At 44.9% G+C, this 19,079-nt stretch overlaps 1 protein-coding gene across 3 annotated transcripts in view; it reads left to right on the top strand.

The window, feature by feature from the left end:
* Positions 1–1,609: 1,609 nt before the first annotated feature.
* LOC142107835 (beta-1,4-galactosyltransferase 3-like) overlaps positions 1,610–19,079 on the top strand; it is a 68,439-nt gene continuing 50,969 nt past the window's right edge. The window contains exon 1 of one of the 3 annotated variants that reach the window (XM_075191465.1): positions 1,610–1,723. The gene's annotated coding sequence lies outside the window, so the exon portion shown is untranslated. Of the gene's footprint in view, positions 1,731–19,079 lie in introns of all 3 variants that reach the window. The other 2 variants (XM_075191464.1, XM_075191466.1) reach the window with 2 other exon arrangements.

Below are 19,079 nucleotides of genomic sequence, written 5' to 3' on the forward strand. Positions count from 1 at the left end.
TCCCTGTCTGTGTGTGAGTGTGTGTCTATAGTAGGGAATTTAGACTGTAAGCTCCAATGGGTCAGGGACTGATGTGAATGAGTTCTCTGTACAGCGCTGCGGAATTAGTGGCGCTATATAAATAAATGATGATGATGAAAGCAGTAAATGTATCAAGCTGAGAGTTTCCGGCAGGTTTGGAAAGTGGAGATGTTGCCTATAGCAACCAATCAGATTCCAGCTACCATTTTGTAGAATGTACTAAATAAATGATAACTACAATCTGATTGGTTGCTATAGGCAACATCTCCACTTTTCAACCCCGTGGCAAACTCTCAGCTTGATACATTTACCCCAGATCTTCACCAGCTCAGAGCTGGTGCAAAAATCGAAGTCCTTTTGCACAACATTACAACTGTTCTCACGGTGGGAGTGTGCGTTAGTGTCTATGAAGTGCTAGGCTGCCCCTAACCGGCCTCCCTCCAGCCAGAACACCCATGCAGCGATGAGCGGGACAAAGCTCCCAACATTCCCAGCAGACACTTCCTGACCACCGGGATGTCGGGACTGCTCTGCCTCAACCGAGGCAGTTGGGAAGTATGTTTTATGAAAATGGCTGTGCACTTCTCTGCACAGCCCCTAAAAATACGCCCTCTGCGCCCCTTTATATAATTTCAGCATACGTTCCAATATTGTCCCTTCGGGAGATCGGGACAAACTCAGCGCGCACCCAAAAAAGGGGACGAAGCGATAGGCAACCCCCTGCCCTGAAAATCACTAATGAGTTGCAATGCACACCGCAGCCTTTATCCATATACTTACCAACTTTTTGGAGTTGGTGTCCGGGAGCCTCCCTGGGGCAGGTGAGCGTGCCGGAGGCGGGGCTCTGAAATCGTGTTATTTTAGACCCCGTGACGTAATGACGCAAAATGCGTCATTTTTACAGCAGGGGGCGGGGCCAAATGCCGGGATTTTTAGAGAATTGCGGCATTTTGGCCCTAATTCTGCCCACTTCACTAGGAAGTGAAGAGATTGCCACACTCTTTCGAGAGTCCGTGAGACCCACCCGAAATGCGGGAGTGTTGGCAGGTTTGCCTTTATCCTGGCCACGTGCTGCAGACGACAGGCCTCTCACCTTCTTCTGACCGCAGGACAGCCCCCTCAAATGAGAACTGTATGGAGAATCCATACCTGCTACCTCTCCGGATCGTGGCGAGACGTACCGATTGGAGGGCTGCAACAGGAACCCCCTTCGCTCTGCCCAATTGCCCCCACCGGCCGGCGCAAACTCCCGCGCGATGTCTAATTGCGCAGCGCAAGACAGGGCTGCCCTGAGCGCGGATGAGTCTGACAATGACACTATATAAATAAATGGTGATGATGATGCAGGATAAGGACAGAGAAGAGGCAGCTGTGGGACAGATCAGGGCTGCTGGGTGCTGGGATCTGCACTGTGGATGGGGCGTTCCCATAGCAACCGGAGGAGACGCCATTACCGGGCGCGCGCCCGGGTCACATGGGGGGAGATGCAAGCACACGCGCGCGCGCCCCCGAGGTCAGCCTGACTCGTCACGTGATACTGGGAGAGGGGGGCGCGCTCAGTACATGTGACTGGAAACCCCCCTCCTCCTCCTCTGACCCCGCCCATAGGCGACCACCGATCTGGCTCACGTGACCGGGGCTGCGCTCCCTCCCAGCGGCTCGGGGGGAGGAGGGAGACACGAGAATCCCGGGACCCCCGGAGGCAGGTAGCCCGTAGCGGTGTGTGTGGTGTCCGGGTGCGGGAGGGGGGACGTTATATCCGGCTGCCTGACCCCCCCCCAGACCTGTGTGTACTCTGTACTGTACCCCCCGCCAGACCTGTGTGTACTCTGTACTGTACCCCCCGCCAGACCTGTGTGTACTCTGTACTGTACCCCCCCCCCCAGACCTGTGTGTACTCTGTACTGTACCCCCCCAGACCTGTGTGTTCTCTGTACTGTACCCCCCGCCAGACCTGTGTGTACTCTGTACTGTACCCCCCCCAGACCTGTGTGTACTCTGTACTGTACCCCCCCAGACCTGTGTGTACTCTGTACTGTACCCCCCCAGACCTGTGTGTACTCTGTACTGTACCCCCCCCCCCCCAGACCTGTGTGTACTCTGTACTGTACCCCCCGCCAGACCTGTGTGTACTCTGTACTGTACCCCCCCCAGACCTGTGTGTACTCTGTACTGTACCCCCCCAGACCTGTGTGTACTCTGTACTGTACCCCCCCAGACCTGTGTGTACTCTGTACTGTACCCCCCCAGACCTGTGTGTACTCTGTACTGTACCCCCCCCAGACCTGTGTGTACTCTGTACTGTACCCCCCGCCAGACCTGTGTGTACTCTGTACTGTACCCCCCCCAGACCTGTGTGTACTCTGTACTGTACCCCCCCAGACCTGTGTGTACTCTGTACTGTACCCCCCCAGACCTGTGTGTACTCTGTACTGTACCCCCCAGACCTGTGTGTACTCTGTACTGTACCCCCCGCCAGACCTGTGTGTACTCTGTACTGTACCCCCCCCAGACCTGTGTGTACTCTGTACTGTACCCCCCCCCAGACCTGTGTGTTCTCTGTACTGTACCCCCCGCCAGACCTGTGTGTACTCTGTACTGTACCCCCCCCCAGACCTGTGTGTACTCTGTACTGTACCCCCCCCCAGACCTGTGTGTTCTCTGTACTGTACCCCCCCCAGACCTGTGTGTACTCTGTACTGTACCCCCCCAGACCTGTGTGTACTCTGTACTGTACCCCCCCAGACCTGTGTGTACTCTGTACTGTACCCCCCCCAGACCTGTGTGTACTCTGTACTGAACCCCCCCCCCCCCCAGACCTGTGTGTACTCTGTACTGTACCCCCCCCCAGACCTGTGTGTACTCTGTACTGTACCCCCCCAGACCTGTGTGTACTCTGTACTGTACCCCCCCAGACCTGTTGTACTGTACCCCCCCAGACCTGTGTGTACTCTGTACTGTACCCCCCCAGACCTGTGTGTTCTCTGTACTGTACCCCCCCCAGACCTGTGTGTTCTCTGTACTGTACCCCCCCAGACCTGTGTGTACTCTGTACTGTACCCCCCCCAGACCTGTGTGTACTCTGTACTGTACCCCCCCAGACCTGTGTGTACTCTGTACTGTACCCCCCCCCCCAGACCTGTGTGTACTCTGTACTGTACCCCCCCCAGACCTGTGTGTACTCTGTACTGTACCCCCCCCCAGACCTGTGTGTACTCCGTACTGTACCCCCCCAGACCTGTGTGTACTCCGTACTGTACCCCCCCAGACCTGTGTGTACTCTGTACTGTACCCCCGCCCTAGACCTGTGTGTTCTCTGTACTGTACCCCCCCCAGACCTGTGTGTTCTCTGTACTGTACCCCCCCCAGACCTGTGTGTACTCTGTACTGTACCCCCCCCCCCAGACCTGTGTGTACTCTGTACTGTACCCCCCCCCCAGACCTGTGTGTACTCTGTACTGTACCCCCCCAGACCTGTGTGTACTCTGTACTGTACCCCCCCAGACCTGTGTGTACTCTGTACTGTACCCCCCCAGACCTGTGTGTACTCTGTACTGTACCCCCCCAGACCTGTGTGTACTCTGTACTGTACCCCCCGCCAGACCTGTGTGTACTCTGTACTGTACCCCCCCCAGACCTGTGTGTACTCTGTACTGTACCCCCCCAGACCTGTGTGTACTCTGTACTGTACCCCCCCCAGACCTGTGTGTACTCTGTACTGTACCCCCCCCAGACCTGTGTGTTCTCTGTACTGTACCCCCCCAGACCTGTGTGTACTCTGTACTGTACCCCCCCAGACCTGTGTGTACTCTGTACTGTACCCCCCCAGACCTGTGTGTACTCTGTACTGTACCCCCCCCAGACCTGTGTGTACTCTGTACTGTACCCCCCCCAGACCTGTGTGTACTCTGTACTGTACCCCCCCCCAGACCTGTGTGTACTCTGTACTGTACCCCCCCAGACCTGTGTGTACTCTGTACTGTACCCCCCCAGACCTGTGTGTACTCTGTACTGTACCCCCCCAGACCTGTGTGTACTCTGTACTGTACCCCCCCAGACCTGTGTGTACTCTGTACTGTACCCCCCCAGACCTGTGTGTTCTCTGTACTGTACCCCCCCCAGACCTGTGTGTTCTCTGTACTGTACCCCCCCCAGACCTGTGTGTTCTCTGTACTGTACCCCCCCCAGACCTGTGTGTACTCTGTACTGTACCCCCCCCAGACCTGTGTGTACTCTGTACTGTACCCCCCCCCAGACCTGTGTGTACTCTGTACTGTACCCCCCCCAGACCTGTGTGTACTCTGTACTGTACCCCCCCCAGACCTGTGTGTACTCCGTACTGTACCCCCCCAGACCTGTGTGTACTCCGTACTGTACCCCCCCAGACCTGTGTGTACTCTGTACTGTACCCCCGCCCTAGACCTGTGTGTTCTCTGTACTGTACCCCCCCCAGACCTGTGTGTTCTCTGTACTGTACCCCCCCAGACCTGTGTGTACTCTGTACTGTACCCCCCCCAGACCTGTGTGTACTCTGTACTGTACCCCCCCCAGACCTGTGTGTACTCTGTACTGTACCCCCCCAGACCTGTGTGTACTCTGTACTGTACCCCCCCAGACCTGTGTGTACTCTGTACTGTACCCCCCAGACCTGTGTGTACTCTGTACTGTACCCCCCCAGACCTGTGTGTTCTCTGTACTGTACCCCCCAGACCTGTGTGTTCTCTGTACTGTACCCCCCCAGACCTGTGTGTACTCTGTACTGTACCCCCCCCAGACCTGTGTGTACTCTGTACTGTACCCCCCCAGACCTGTGTGTACTCTGTACTGTACCCCCCCAGACCTGTGTGTACTCTGTACTGTACCCCCCCCCAGACCTGTGTGTACTCTGTACTGTACCCCCCAGACCTGTGTGTTCTCTGTATTGTACCCCCCCAGACCTGTGTGTACTCTGTACTGTACCCCCCCCCCCAGACCTGTGTGTTCTCTGTACTGTACACCCCCCAGACCTGTGTGTTCTCTGTACTGTACCCCCCCAGACCTGTGCGTTCTCTGTACTGTACCCCCCCAGACCTGTGCGTTCTCTGTACTGTACCCCCCCCCCCCTAGACCTGTGTGTACTCTGTACTGTACCCCCCCCTAGACCTGTGTGTACTCTGTACTGTACCCCCCCCTAGACCTGTGTGTACTCTGTACTGTACCCCCCCTAGACCTGTGTGTACTCTGTACTGTACCCCCCCCCAGACCTGTGTGTACTCTGTATTGTACCCCCCCAGACCTGTGTGTTCTCTGTATTGTACCCCCCAGACCTGTGTGTACTCTGTACTGTACCCCCCCAGACCTGTGTGTACTCTGTACTGTACCCCCCCAGACCTGTGTGTTCTCTGTATTGTACCCCCCCAGACCTGTGTGTACTCTGTATTGTACCCCCCCAGACCTGTGTGTTCTCTGTACTGTACCCCCCAGACCTGTGTGTTCTCTGTACTGTACACCCCCCAGACCTGTGTGTTCTCTATACTGTAACCCCCCCCCCCAGACCTGTGTTCTCTGTATTGTACCCCCCCAGACCTGTGTGTACTCTATACTGTACCCCCCCAGACCTGTGTGTTCTCTGTACTGTACCCCCCCAGACCTGTGTGTTCTCTGTACTGTACACCCCCCAGACCTGTGTGTTCTCTGTACTGTAACCCCCCCCCCCCCCCCAGACCTGTGTGTTCTCTGCACTGTATTACCCCCCTGAACCTGTGTGGCCTCGGCACTGTATCCCACCTTGACCCTGTGTGGCCTCGGCACTGTATCCCTCCCTTGACCCTGTGTGGCCTCGGCACTGTATCCCACCTGGAAACTGTCACATTTCTGAAAAATATATATTTTATTTATTAGGGTTGCATTCAAATTGATGATGTTCACAGAGATGTTATAATTAAGTAGAGATGGTCACTGACCCCCGTGTTTTGGTTTTGGATTCGGTTTTGGATCTGGATTACCGTCGTGTTTTGGTTTTGGTTTTGGTTTTGCAAAACCGCCATTGCGTGTTTTGGTTTTGGTTTTGGTTTTGTTTGGTTTTGTTTGCAATTTGTTATAAAAATTACATTATTTGGTGCTAAAATAACATAATTTAGGTATTATTTTGTAGCTACATTATTATTAACCTCAGTAACACTAATTTCCAGTCATTTTTTATTCAATTTTGAACACCTCCTATGTCACAATATGATTTTCATACACTTGAAAAGAAAAATTGCTGCAGTTCTTGCCAGTGATAACAAAAAGGCCATTGTCATGCCTGGGCATAAGACCAAAAAATCCACCTCTTAAGTGTGGAATTATTTTTACACGAATCCTGGCAAGAGTTGTCGATCCATTTGTAACATTTTGAAAGCCACACTCAGTAGAGGTAGGGACCTTAACCATCTGGGATCCTCATCCATGTTTCGTCATTTTTCAGCGAGTTATTGGCAAACTGTTGGGAAAATCAGAAACTTTGGTTAAAAAAAAATTAACAACAAGCATTCCAGCATAATCTACCTCCCTTCTCTCATCTACATCCCAGCACCTGCAATCTCCCCCCAACAATTGGCAAGTAAACAATCCTCTGCAAGAGGAAGCAAGAATGAAACCTGTCACCCAGTCGCAAAGCGGATCACAGACGCCCTGGGTACTATGCTAGCGTTAGATCTGTGTCCAATGTCCACTATGAATACAGTTGGTTTAAGACATTTAATTGAGGTGTTATGTCCCTGTTAGCAAATGTCATCACTATACCATTTTACTAGAAAAGCTTATTCTCTCCTGTACCGGAAAGTTCCTAAAAATGTCATTATTGGGTGACAAAATGGTATTCTACCCACTGTACACTTAACCACAGATATGTGTACAAGCGGAACTGGGCAAACAAAAGATTATATGACTGTGAAAGCCCACTGGGTTGGTCCTTTCGCCTTCCCCAGCATGGACAGCAGCAGCATGTACCCAGGTGCATCACATTTTTGAGAAGTAGGCTACTCTGTGTATCAGCAGCTTCACTAAGAGGCATACAGCTGACAAACTGTTCCAAAAACTAAGGGATGTCATTGAAAGATGGCTAATCCTGCTTGGAGTCTCCTGAGGATATGTCATTTCTGATTACGACCCCAATATTGGTCCAGCATTACAGCGGGGCTGAATTCCATCACATTTCCTGTTTTGCACACACACTATCAACTTGGTGTTACAGAACTTTTGAAAATGACATGCAGGAGATGCTGTTTGTGTCCATAAACATTTAGGGTCAATTTGTGGTTTCTGCAACAGCATGTAGGAGAATACAGCAGCTGCAAGAAGACTAGCATTTGAGGGGAATATACTTTAGTCCAGCGAAGTAGTTACCTGTGAAGAAAGTGCAGACACAGTTAGCTTGAGTCAAGTGATTGCCTTAATAATAGATTTGAAAAGGTGCTACATAAAATTATAGTGTGCAATAAAACAAAGTAAATGTGCTAACTATATTTTAATTGTAGATGAAATACTTAATTTTCTTTGCAAGGATCCCAGACTTATCAACATCTTGTTGGGACGTCTTCTCCTTCAGTTTCTCTGGCAACTGCTTGTAATAAAAGAAATTGCTTTCCCAAGACACCCCAGTGATGATGCAGATGAGTCCGCTAAACATTTTGATATTTGCTGTGCTGTAAAAGAATTGCCCAAAAAACCGTGACAGCTCTGCCCTAAAATCAACTAGTCATTCCCTTTGGAAGGCCATTATCAGCAATTACATCATACTACACAGACTTCTATGATATTGGGATATTGGGATGAATTAGTATTGTTGGAGGAAGATTATCACTAAACCCTGCCACCTCTCCAGTTTCGCAATGAGCTATGGTACAATAAAATGTAACTGCAGATTTAGACCAAGACTGTCAGCCCTATTATTTCTATTTCAGCAATTACAATTAGCAATGGGAGCAATGGAGCTCTTCTCTTTGGGTGTTACCTATATAACGCAGCACAATTTGCCTGCAAATTCTACAGACAAGCCTGCTTGTCTTCCTCTCCATCAATGACTCTTAGCAATTGAGCACTCGTCTTTGGGTGTATATTACACCCAAACATTATTAGTGAAAATTATGAAAAATACAGTTTAATCCCTGATAGGCACCTCCACCATCCTTTGCATGTTAATAGTAGGATTGGTTGGAATTATGGTCAAGGTCACACATTTTTTTGACAAATCCTTCAAGACCAGCCCAGATGTCAAACTGTTGTGGTCTGCCCCCCTGCGTCATCCCTGCTTGTGTTTGGAAAGTGCATATTGGTGCCAGAACCTCACATGCCAGAACCTGCTCCCACTGGTGCCACACTGCTGCAGGACTTACACAATCAACCGCATCCTCATCGTCGGATACCCAAATCTCCCCCACATCCTCTTCTAAAGACAAAGTGTCATCCTCACTTGGTGTATCACCGGCTACACTCGGGCTGTTCAGGCACACATCAGCAGAACTGCTGAAAGGGCCCTTCTTTATGGGTAGACTAACAGAATGGTCACGATTAGACATCCCACTGTTGGATGGACTCTCCACAGGGATTGTTGTCATTTGTGAATCAGAGCAAATATTCTCCTGTAATGCCTCACTGTTATCTTGCAGCTCGGCTTTGACGCGTAACAGTAGTTGTGCACCAATTGTAGGCTGGGTAACTTTTTGGGATCTGCCACTAATAGCCAAAGGTGAAGGCCTCATTCTCTCTTTGCCACTGCGTGTGTAGAATGGCATGCTTGCAATTTTTTTTTTATCGTCACTTAACTTTTGCTCAGTTACACTTCTTTTTCGCTTCAATACAGTAAAAATTTTTTGGGTTTTTGTTTTTTGCACTAATTTGAAAACACTCTGTTGTTTGACATCGCCTTGGCCAGATGACGTACTGGGAACACTAACATCAGGACTGGTGACAGAACCTGGTTGCTCATTTAGATCATATGTGGACTGCTTTGAATCCATTCTGAGCGCAAACCACTGGGGAGTGCTAAAAATTATTGAGTAGATACTGCTGACAGATATGACTTTTGACAGCCAGAAATATTAATGCACAATTAGGGAGGACACCCCAAAAACACTGAGGAGTGCTACAAATTATTGAGTAGATACTGTGCTGACAGATATGACTTTTGACAGCCAGAAATATTAATGCACAATTAGGGAGGACACCCCAAAAACACTGAGGAGTGCTACAAATTATTGAGTAGATACTGCTGACAGATATGACTTTTGACAGCCAGAAATATTAATGCACAATTAGAGAGGACACCCCAAAAACACTGAGGAGTGCTTAAAATTATTGAGTAGATACTGCTGACAGATATGACTTTTGACAGCCAGAAATATTAATGCACAATTAGAGAGGACACCCCAAAAACACTGAGGAGTGCTTAAAATTATTGAGTAGATACTGCTGACAGATATGACTTTTGACAGCCAGAAATATTAATGCACAATTAGAGAGGACACCCCAAAAACACTGAGGAGTGCTAACATTTATTGAGTAGATACTGCTGACAGATATGACTTTTGACAGCCAGAAATATTAATGCACAATTAGGGAGGACACCCCAAAAACACAGAGGAGTGCTAAAATTTATTGAGTAGATACTGCTGACAGATATGACTTTTGACAGCCAGAAATATTAATGCACAATTAGAGAGGACACCCCAAAAACACTGAGGAGTGCTTAAAATTATTGAGTAGATACTGCTGACAGATATGACTTTTGACAGCCAGAAATATTAATGCACAATTAGGGAGGACACCCCAAAAACACAGAGGAGTGCTAAAATTTATTGAGTAGATACTGCTGACAGATATGACTTTTGACAGCCAGAAATATTAATGCACAATTAGAGAGGACACCCCAAAAACACTGAGGAGTGCTTAAAATTATTGAGTAGATACTGCTGACAGATATGACTTTTGACAGCCAGAAATATTAATGCACAATTAGAGAGGACACCCCAAAAACACTGAGGAGTGCTTAAAATTATTGAGTAGATACTGCTGACAGATATGACTTTTGACAGCCAGAAATATTAATGCACAATTAGAGAGGACACCCCAAAAACACTGAGGAGTGCTAACATTTATTGAGTAGATACTGCTGACAGATATGACTTTTGACAGCCAGAAATATTAATGCACAATTATGGGGGACAACCCAAAAGCGCTGGGGAGTGCCAAATATGAAGAAAAAATAATAAACCTCTATCCTCCTCTCTGCACTAGCGATTTTGGTTAGAGCAATTGCAAGAACAATATTGTATTCTTTCTCTGTCCCTGCTCTAATTAGCCTATGACTACACCCTGCTCTCTCCCTCTGTCAAATGGCGATGGATTGCTGTGGAGGCGTGTATTTATAAAGTTGAAGTATCGCGAGAACCGAGTCCCGAGATCCGACGACGTCACAATGACGTTCGGCCTCGATTTGGATTCGGAATTGGCGGGAGAGTACCGAGCTGCTCAGCTCGGTACTCGGATACCCAAAGTTCGGGTGGGTTCGGTTCTCGGAGAACCGGACCCGCCCATCTCTATAATTAAGCGAATAAATCTTTATATGGATTGGTTTTTTCAGAATGTATTCAATAAGCAGGTGGTGAGATCCATTTAAAATTAGTTTTATAATGTGTACTGTGAAGCAATATACTTTTCTAAACCTTTCCAAATTAAATTATTTCAGGGCAAAACACATCTGCATAAGAGAACCACATTAGGGTAACCATTATTATAAGAGAAGGCTCTACAAATTTCTTATGAGAGTTAGAAGCCAGGGCCAAAACCAGTGAAACACCCATTTTTAAGATTAAATATTCTTCTGTGCTATGTGGGATATTGCTTCTAGATGGGCCAGTCGGGACTAGCTTGAAACAGAACAGACTAATCAGCTCTTGTCTGCTGCGGTGCCAAGATAGTCTCATGAGATGTGATTTTAATCTTGAATCTCACAAGACCAAGTGAGATGCATTGTTGTAATGTGAGTGACAGACGGGCAGCGAATCAGATTGTAGCTCATTCATTCTGATTTAGTGAGAGATTCAGCCAGCGCATGCAATAACTTCGGGCGGGACAGAAAAGATAGAAGGGGTGCCCTGTGTAGATGCGTCGCCAGGGTTTAATGTCTAGTCTTGAGCCCTGTTATAAAACTTGTTTTTTTTAGCAGATATCAATAAAAGCTGAGATTCTATGTTTTATAAAAAATAAAAAAAGAAGTCCCTTTTTCCATTGTCTGTTTTTTATTTTTTAAGGAGTCGCCCCCCAGTCAACCCCAGTCATGCCATGTGATATATGGCCAACCCTTGTTGATTGCCCCCAATCTTTTGTAATATAAAATGATTATTGCACATAATTAATGATTGATAGCACCGTTTTTTTTAGAAGGGGTAGTGTCACAAAACCTAATGGCTCCTTTGTACATAGTAAGCAATAGGAATACCTATTTAGACGATGGGAAAAGCCCTACATCAGTATTCATATGATATAGGGGTATAGTTACTATACTGCGGATTTTAAAAGTGGAGATGTTGCCTATAGCAACCAGTCAGATTCTAGCTGTCATTTTGTAGAATGCACTAAATAAATGACAGCTAGAATCTGATTGGTTGCTATAGCCAACATCTCTACTTTTTTGATCTCACAATTTAGTAAATATACCCCATAGTCTCTATAAAGTAACAGAGGCCGAATTAAGTCTGTCTTTTGAACAAACACAAACTCTCTCTTTTTTTTTCTTAGTAGACCATGAAACGTCTACAAATTAAAAAAAAAAAAAAAAAAACCTCCCCATACCTTTACAAAGTCCATGACTGCAAACATCCAACACACTTATTACATATACATTTTTATGGAAAACAAAACATTGCATGTTAAAGTAAACATTTGGGCTATTGAAATATATTCTCTTGTGCATTCACTAAAAAAGAGTTTCACAGCAAATATGTAGCAATACGAGAATTTCTGTAAGAAATGGCATGCTGTAAGAGATTGTATAGATTCATACGCTATTTTAGTTTGAAAATATTAATTGTTGACAGGTACTGTCATATGCACGCTAATTGCTAGTCATGCTTAATTCATAGTATTAGCTTGTGGTGGCTCAGATGAACTGTGTCCAGCCAGGGGTTGAACCTGAGTAGTGGGACTAAATTATTTTGTCCCTTTTGATTTAGTTTGTAAACTCTTCTGCTCTACCCATGAGGTATTTATGGGTAGTGAGTTCCAGGCACCTAGTTACATATGAGTGCCTAATACCATTTTATGGCACAGGTCGTAAAAGCTCTATTTTAATGTTCTATTAATAACATCAGGGATATCAAACAGATACCTCACGTTCTTGGTGATCTCAGGACATCTCAACTGGGTGTCAGACAGCTGGGATAAGTGTGAATGAAGGGAATTAAGGGCGAAGGATAATGTCATGTTTAGTATGCAAATGAAGGGGAACTTATGACCTGCTGTGTTGAGGTAATATAATCTTTGTAGGACATTGGGGTAAGAAGTTAGGCCAGTGTAAATAAACCCTAACTTGAAAGATATTTGAAAAGAGGCCGTAAAAACTAATTTGCATTGACAGACTTTCTAGGTCTGACGTCACATGAAGAGGGTTTTGGGTACCTGCAGCATGTTTAAAATGTCTTGTAAATCTAACAACTTTGTTCACTTTTGGGAGTGAATTTCATATGGTGAAGTGTCCCTTTATTCATGTTCCCCTGGCAAGCAGCAAAGGTATCATTCGTGAGCTTACCATTTCTGTTGTTTGTTCCTTTTTTATTTTACAAGAAAACAATTGTATTATATCTTTGTATGCCATTTTGGTAATTGTTTTCATCTTAAGCATTGTGGATTTATTTTCCATTTTAAATTACACTTAATAAGTTCTTGTCTCTGTGTTCTTAGAAATTCACGTGTCAGACTTGTCTTGGACCGCTACATAGTTGAAACAGCGGAGATCATTTGATTTATGATAACTAAGGTAAAGGGAGAGCCAAAGGCTTCATGATTAAGAGTGTCAACTCTTCACAATAAACCTTTGGTGGCATAATTGGTAAGGCGAGGTTAGAATGTCGGATAGACAGGGAGAGTTTGAATCATTTTTAAACAGACCAGGTGGTTGTTTTTTATTAACCCTTTGTCACATACAAGTTACGCAGGTTTGGTGAGTGCTAGATCATGACAGGGCGTATTATGTGAAAATAAATAATCTTGTGAAACATGCAGTAGTAGGTTAGATTAGTATCTCTATTTTATTGTTAAGGGCACAGTTATGAAGTACTGTGTACATTATGCAAACAATAAAGGTGTAGGCACAGATTTGTACTTATATGATGTGTACATAACTTGAGATTAGGGAGTGGGAGAATTCTTCAGATTTCACACGCTAGTTATGTTTGCCCAAGCAAAATTAAAGTGTTTTTAGCCTTTACATTTAATAGTTTGCACCTGTCATTATTATAGCCAGCTGGTTCAAGTGTTGCAGGTTTAGAGCAACCTCTTTCTTCCCGTTTCATAGCTGTTCCTAAAAATTTCCAATACGCAGAGGAGTTCATTGTTTTATTCCGATAAGTTCCTTACTACTAATGTTATGTCAGTGGATCCCAAACTGTTTCAGTTTCAAGGCACCCTTTGGGTTTCCATAATTTTTTCAAGGCACCCCTAAGCCAAAATAATTACCAAGTAGTCCCCCTGCCTTGCTTACCACTGGCCCTGGCCAAAGCACCCCTGTGAGATTGCCTAGGCACACAGTTTGGGAACCACTGTGTTATGTTTTTGTTTTTATATTATTGGTTTGGTCCCGTACTAAAGCAATTTCTGGGGTTTTGAAATTACCTTGCGCATTTATTTTAAGGTTTCCGGAAGATGAGTTATTGAATGATTATATCTTACCCCCAGTCTTTTTGTGGTTTGTGCATTATATATTATAGTTGTGCATTTTCTGGCCTCATAGGCTGCGGTACCCTCCAATGACTGCAGCACCTATTAATGATCATCTCAAAATCGGCAGGATAGTTACAGACTGTGCATGTTGGCAACTGCTGTTTGTTGGTAGCTGTGGACACTCCCCAGTCTAATGTTTACAGTTGTACATTAGTGCTGTAATAATAGTGCTTTGTCTCATTATCACATGGCTCACATACTGTCCATTCACACCCCCCCCCCCCTTCCATGACTGTGAAATTTGGCTTCTGTTCTTCCCTTGCACAGATGCAATGTGGGAGTGGAACATTCTCACTTATAACATTCTCAGAGATCCTGGTTGCTTTTATACAACTTAAAGGAATGTATGCTTTTCTGCTTCACTGATGGTTAAGTAATGGGTCCAGCAAGCGGGCGCAGAACGTCTCTGCACTGCCACGTAAACAAGTTTAAGACCTGCAATCTGCTGCTGTAGCCGGCTCCGTTATACAGGCTTGGCTGCTTTTACCGACAATGTCCAGATTAGCTGCAAGCTGAACCTTTTAAAGGCCTCTTAATGTGGGTTTTTAGAACTATTGTTCTGTAACGAGTCACAGAGCTACATAGAACAGGGATATACAAGTTCGACAAAATAAATGCTGATGTGAAAACAAAGCGGAAAGGTGGGTCTTGCTCGTGAGAGAGCTTATAATATAGTGGGAAGAGCGGAGAGGGAGATAAGTACTGTGGAAAGGGTTTACCCTGAGTGGGTAGCGGCACGTGAAAAGTCTTGTAATCAGGAGTGCAGAATTGGTGGCGCTATATAAATGAATGATAACAGGAAAGGGAGGAAGGTTCCAGTGATAAGCTATCAAGTAGGAAATGTAAATTAACTACCTGGCTGAGCTATGTGCCCATGCACGGAAAGATCTGGTGACTCGCCCGCATCTGGGTCACACAGAGTGGTGTAGTACATTGGCAGCATATATGTGTATGATATAGATGGTTATCAGGGAGGAGACAGTGTGAGGGAGAGTATTTTGAGTCGTACGAAAGGGAGGAGGTGAGGGTGAGTGATTTGCATTGGTTTCTGGAGGATATGAGGACACAGTGTAGGGATTTGCAGAGTGATGCAGCAGATGTGGAGCAATGAGAGAGGAAGATCAGTCTTGCATCAGCATTTAGGATGGATTGAAGCTGAGATAGATGGTGTGAGAGGTTGCAGCCATGGAGGGAGGGGGGGGGGGGGAATGAGAGAATGTATAAGAGTTACAGTGAAGGCGAAAAGACTTTGTATAGAAGTAAATCAGAGGCCATAGTCAGGGATGACAACAAGACAGCACTAGTGTGGGGGGCAAAAATAAGCTGTCTGTCTGTCATTGTTGTCTGGAAAATGTGACAGTTTGCAATATACCTGTGCACCTGCTGGTTGCTCTGGAAACGGACAGTGAACTCTTCCTGTGCACTTGCTGGGTAACCTGGAACATGTCACTTGTTGGGTGGTCTGGAAACTGCGACAGTTATTGCAGCCCTGCTGGGTAACCTGGAACATGTGACCTGCTAGGTGGTCTGAAAACTGTGCCAGTTATTTGCAGCCACATATATCCGCGTGTCTTGCGGGGACCATGCCCAGCAATGTAACTTCGATGGAAGAACTTATACATATATTGTAGTGTATAAAGAAAGTCTTCAGTTCCTTTAATATAGCGTTGATAAATTATTTAGTCATTATACTCCGTTGTTAAAATTTCTACCTGTAATGTTGTGTATAAAAAAGTTATTGAATTCTGTTGATAAAGTAATTTAGTAATTGCATTTCAGTTTAATTTAAAGCAGTTACTGCTGGTTTTTTCTAGTGTCTTAATAACTGTACATTATAATTATCCATTTACTCAGGCTGTACTACTTCAACAGGTCCACTTTTAATGTTAAACCTGTATTTTTACAGTGTTGTACTCTTGTAACCTCACATTGCTTTCCCCAACATCCTGTAGCATTGTTCCTTGTGGTGAAAGGATCTTGTATTGTGTGTTGGCTTGGCGTCTTATCTCTAGGTAGGATTCCCGAAGACTTGTTACTTGTAATATTTAATTCAGCACTCATTGATTTTTCTATAGAGCGGTGGTTGGCTGCAGAGTCCTCAGGGAAGTCGGCCAGGGTTTCTGTGTAACTGATGAACTTGCAGACACACTTGCACATGATGTAGATAAGCATACACTATTGATCGGTTGTACCAGCGGTGTCACTGGGAAGGATCGGTCAGGATCTTATTCCCCGTTACTGCTCACTACACTCCTTTCTTAACCTAGCAACCAGTGGATTTAAAGAGCCCTCTTCCAATCGGATACTGTTCAAATGTAATTGTATGTTAAAGTCAAATACATACTTTGTCACTTAGTTTATTTAAATTAAATTGCCTTCAGACCGCCATATATAGATCATTGTCCAAATTAACGGGTCCTTAGGACCACTGAACGTAGATATACGTTGTTCCGGTCTACGATTACCGTGAACCCTCTTCATTGTCCTTACACTCTAGTCTCTGGAAAGCTCAGTATATGGTGCCTCTGCTATGAACGGTGTCTTCTCACACTCCAAAAACACATTTGTTGGTTAATTGGCTGCTGACAAAATTAACCCCAGTCTGCCTGTGTATGTGTGTTAGAGAATTAAAATTGTAAGCTCCAATAGTGCAGACACTGATGAGTGACAAACATTCTCTGTACAGTGCTGCAGAATTGGTGGCGCTATATAAATAGATGATAACAGGAAAGGGAGGAAGGTTCATGTTGTGAAAAGCTATCAGGTAGGAAATGTAAATGAACTACCTGACTGAGCTATGTGCCCGTGCATGGAAAGATCTGGTGACTCGCCCGTATCTGGGTCACACAGAGGGCAGTGGGTGTAGTACATTGGCAGCATATATGTATGTGTGTGTGTGTGTGTAATATATTTCTAGAACTTGACCAGATTGGAGAACTGTTTTTCCTAAAATGTACAATATAGGTTGTTTTTTTTTTAGCACTATTTTGTTGAAAGCTCTCCTTTTTTACCTAAAGCTTGTCTACATACACTTAAACGTTCTGCAGACATCGCTTCCTTGCATGACTGTTTTTTTTTTGTTTTGTTTTTTTTTTTTTTTACCAGTACATAATTCATTTTGTTATGTAACTCGCCGCAAAACGGACTCATTTATCTGTGGCCTGTTGCTGCCTTTCCAGAAATTGTTCTGAATCATTGTTCAAAGAGCAGACACTCTGATTAGGAAGACAAAAGTAACATAAATCTCAGCGGGCATGTCTGTTTGTAGCTTGCAGCTCTTAGTCTCGTTTTTATTATTTTCTTTGTTCGAAGAGTTTAAAGATCTTGTTAGACGTTCTTTTAAAGCACCGAGTCCATTAAGACACATGTAACTGTAACGCAGAATCTCTTTTATAACTCAATCCGAGTGCAGCTAGGGTGCAATCAATGACCATTTTACAAGTGCAATAATGCCGTCCGTTTGTGATACCAGCTAGTATGATGACCTGGTTGGCCCTTTGTGATGCATAATTCTATTTGCAAGAGTTTGTAAACTATGTACAGTTTTGGAGTATAATCAAAAGACATACACTGCTGTATTACAATATATTAAACAGCTTCTTTAATGCTCTTTATTACAGGGCTGAATAATATACAGGAAATTGCTGGAGCCTTTGTACCTTGCTTGCATACTACAGGGGAATGAAAGACAACATGATGAACTTAGCAGAGAGTTGCTTCTCTAAGCAGGCAGAGTTTGAGTGACAGATTTGCAGACTTGCTGTTTGGAAATGTAGTGTAAGGATTGGTTGACTTGGAGTAGTGATGTCACAGTACTGCACAATAATCTTTTTGACTTGTATGAGATCCCATTAAGATAAAGTCTTAAACATGCGGGAGACACTTCAGCTGTCTGTGACGGTGTAGAAAGTTAATACATTACTCTTTAACTGAGCAACGGAATGTCTGGCTGACGCTGAACAAATTTATTTTTACTCCATTTTAGATCTGTAGATTTGACATTTTGTACTTTTGTGGTCCTTTAAGGTACAAACCAATAACAATTTTCAGTAGTACTCTAGAATGAATCATTTGCCTTGCATTTTCCCCAAACAGAATAGACAAGATCATTTCTGATTTGAACCTTTTGAAAAAAAAAATAAAAAAAATATCAATATAACTATTCTCCCACACAAAGAGGTCTCTATTTACCTTGATAGAACATACACTGCAGTGAAGAATTGAACAATGGCAGCGCACACTGTAATCTGTTGGCATTAAGGTCTTAATCAACAGCAACGTTTATTTCTAGAGCACCAGCATATTCCGTAGCGCTTTATATTTGGGAGCAAACCCAGTAATAAAACAATACTGGGTAATACATAAGAGAAGTAAATGGGCCAGCTCACTCACCATCTATTGGGATAAAGCACGTCCATACCTCTATTTTCAGTTATATGTAATATGAAAGAACAATGATGACTGCATGTCGCACCCAAAAATCATTTGAACAATGCATAAAATCAACTTGTGCGACTAAATTATAATGTAGGTATCTTAAGTGAGTCTGAGAGGGCAGTGGTGACATTAGAGGGTTCTACTCCCTGGCAGCATTGTTGTGGCAATGCCATTGCAAACGTCTTCCCTCGGGCCTGTTATTACCCAGGACGTGTTCTTTCCTTTAGTTGTGGTTTTGTTTTAGTCATTTTGCCAGTCTCGCTAGCGAACATTTTGTTGTTAATTCCAGGTAAATATTTGTCTTTCTGCTTTTAGGAAACGTCATTTACTCTTCCTGTGTCAGGAATCCTATTGGGTGCTGAGGTGTGTTGCTGCTGTGGTTAGTGACTCAGTCTTGCTGTAACTCACAAATCTGTTTAAAGACGTCAGAAAAGCACGGTGGCTTAGTGGTTAGCACTTCTGCCTCATAGCGCTGGGGTCATGAGTTCGGTTTCTGTGTGAAGTTTGTATGTTCTCCTCGTGTTTGCGTGGGTTTCTTCCGGTGGGTTTCTTTCACCCGGTTTCCTCCCACATTCCAAAAACATACTGGTAGGTTAATTGGCTGCTTTTAATATTTGCCTTAGTCTCGCTCTAATGGGGCAGGGACTGATATGAGCGAGTTCTCT

The sequence above is a fragment of the Mixophyes fleayi genome, chromosome 11 (assembly GCF_038048845.1).
Source record: "Mixophyes fleayi isolate aMixFle1 chromosome 11, aMixFle1.hap1, whole genome shotgun sequence".
NCBI classification, from domain to species: Eukaryota; Metazoa; Chordata; class Amphibia; order Anura; family Limnodynastidae; genus Mixophyes; species Mixophyes fleayi.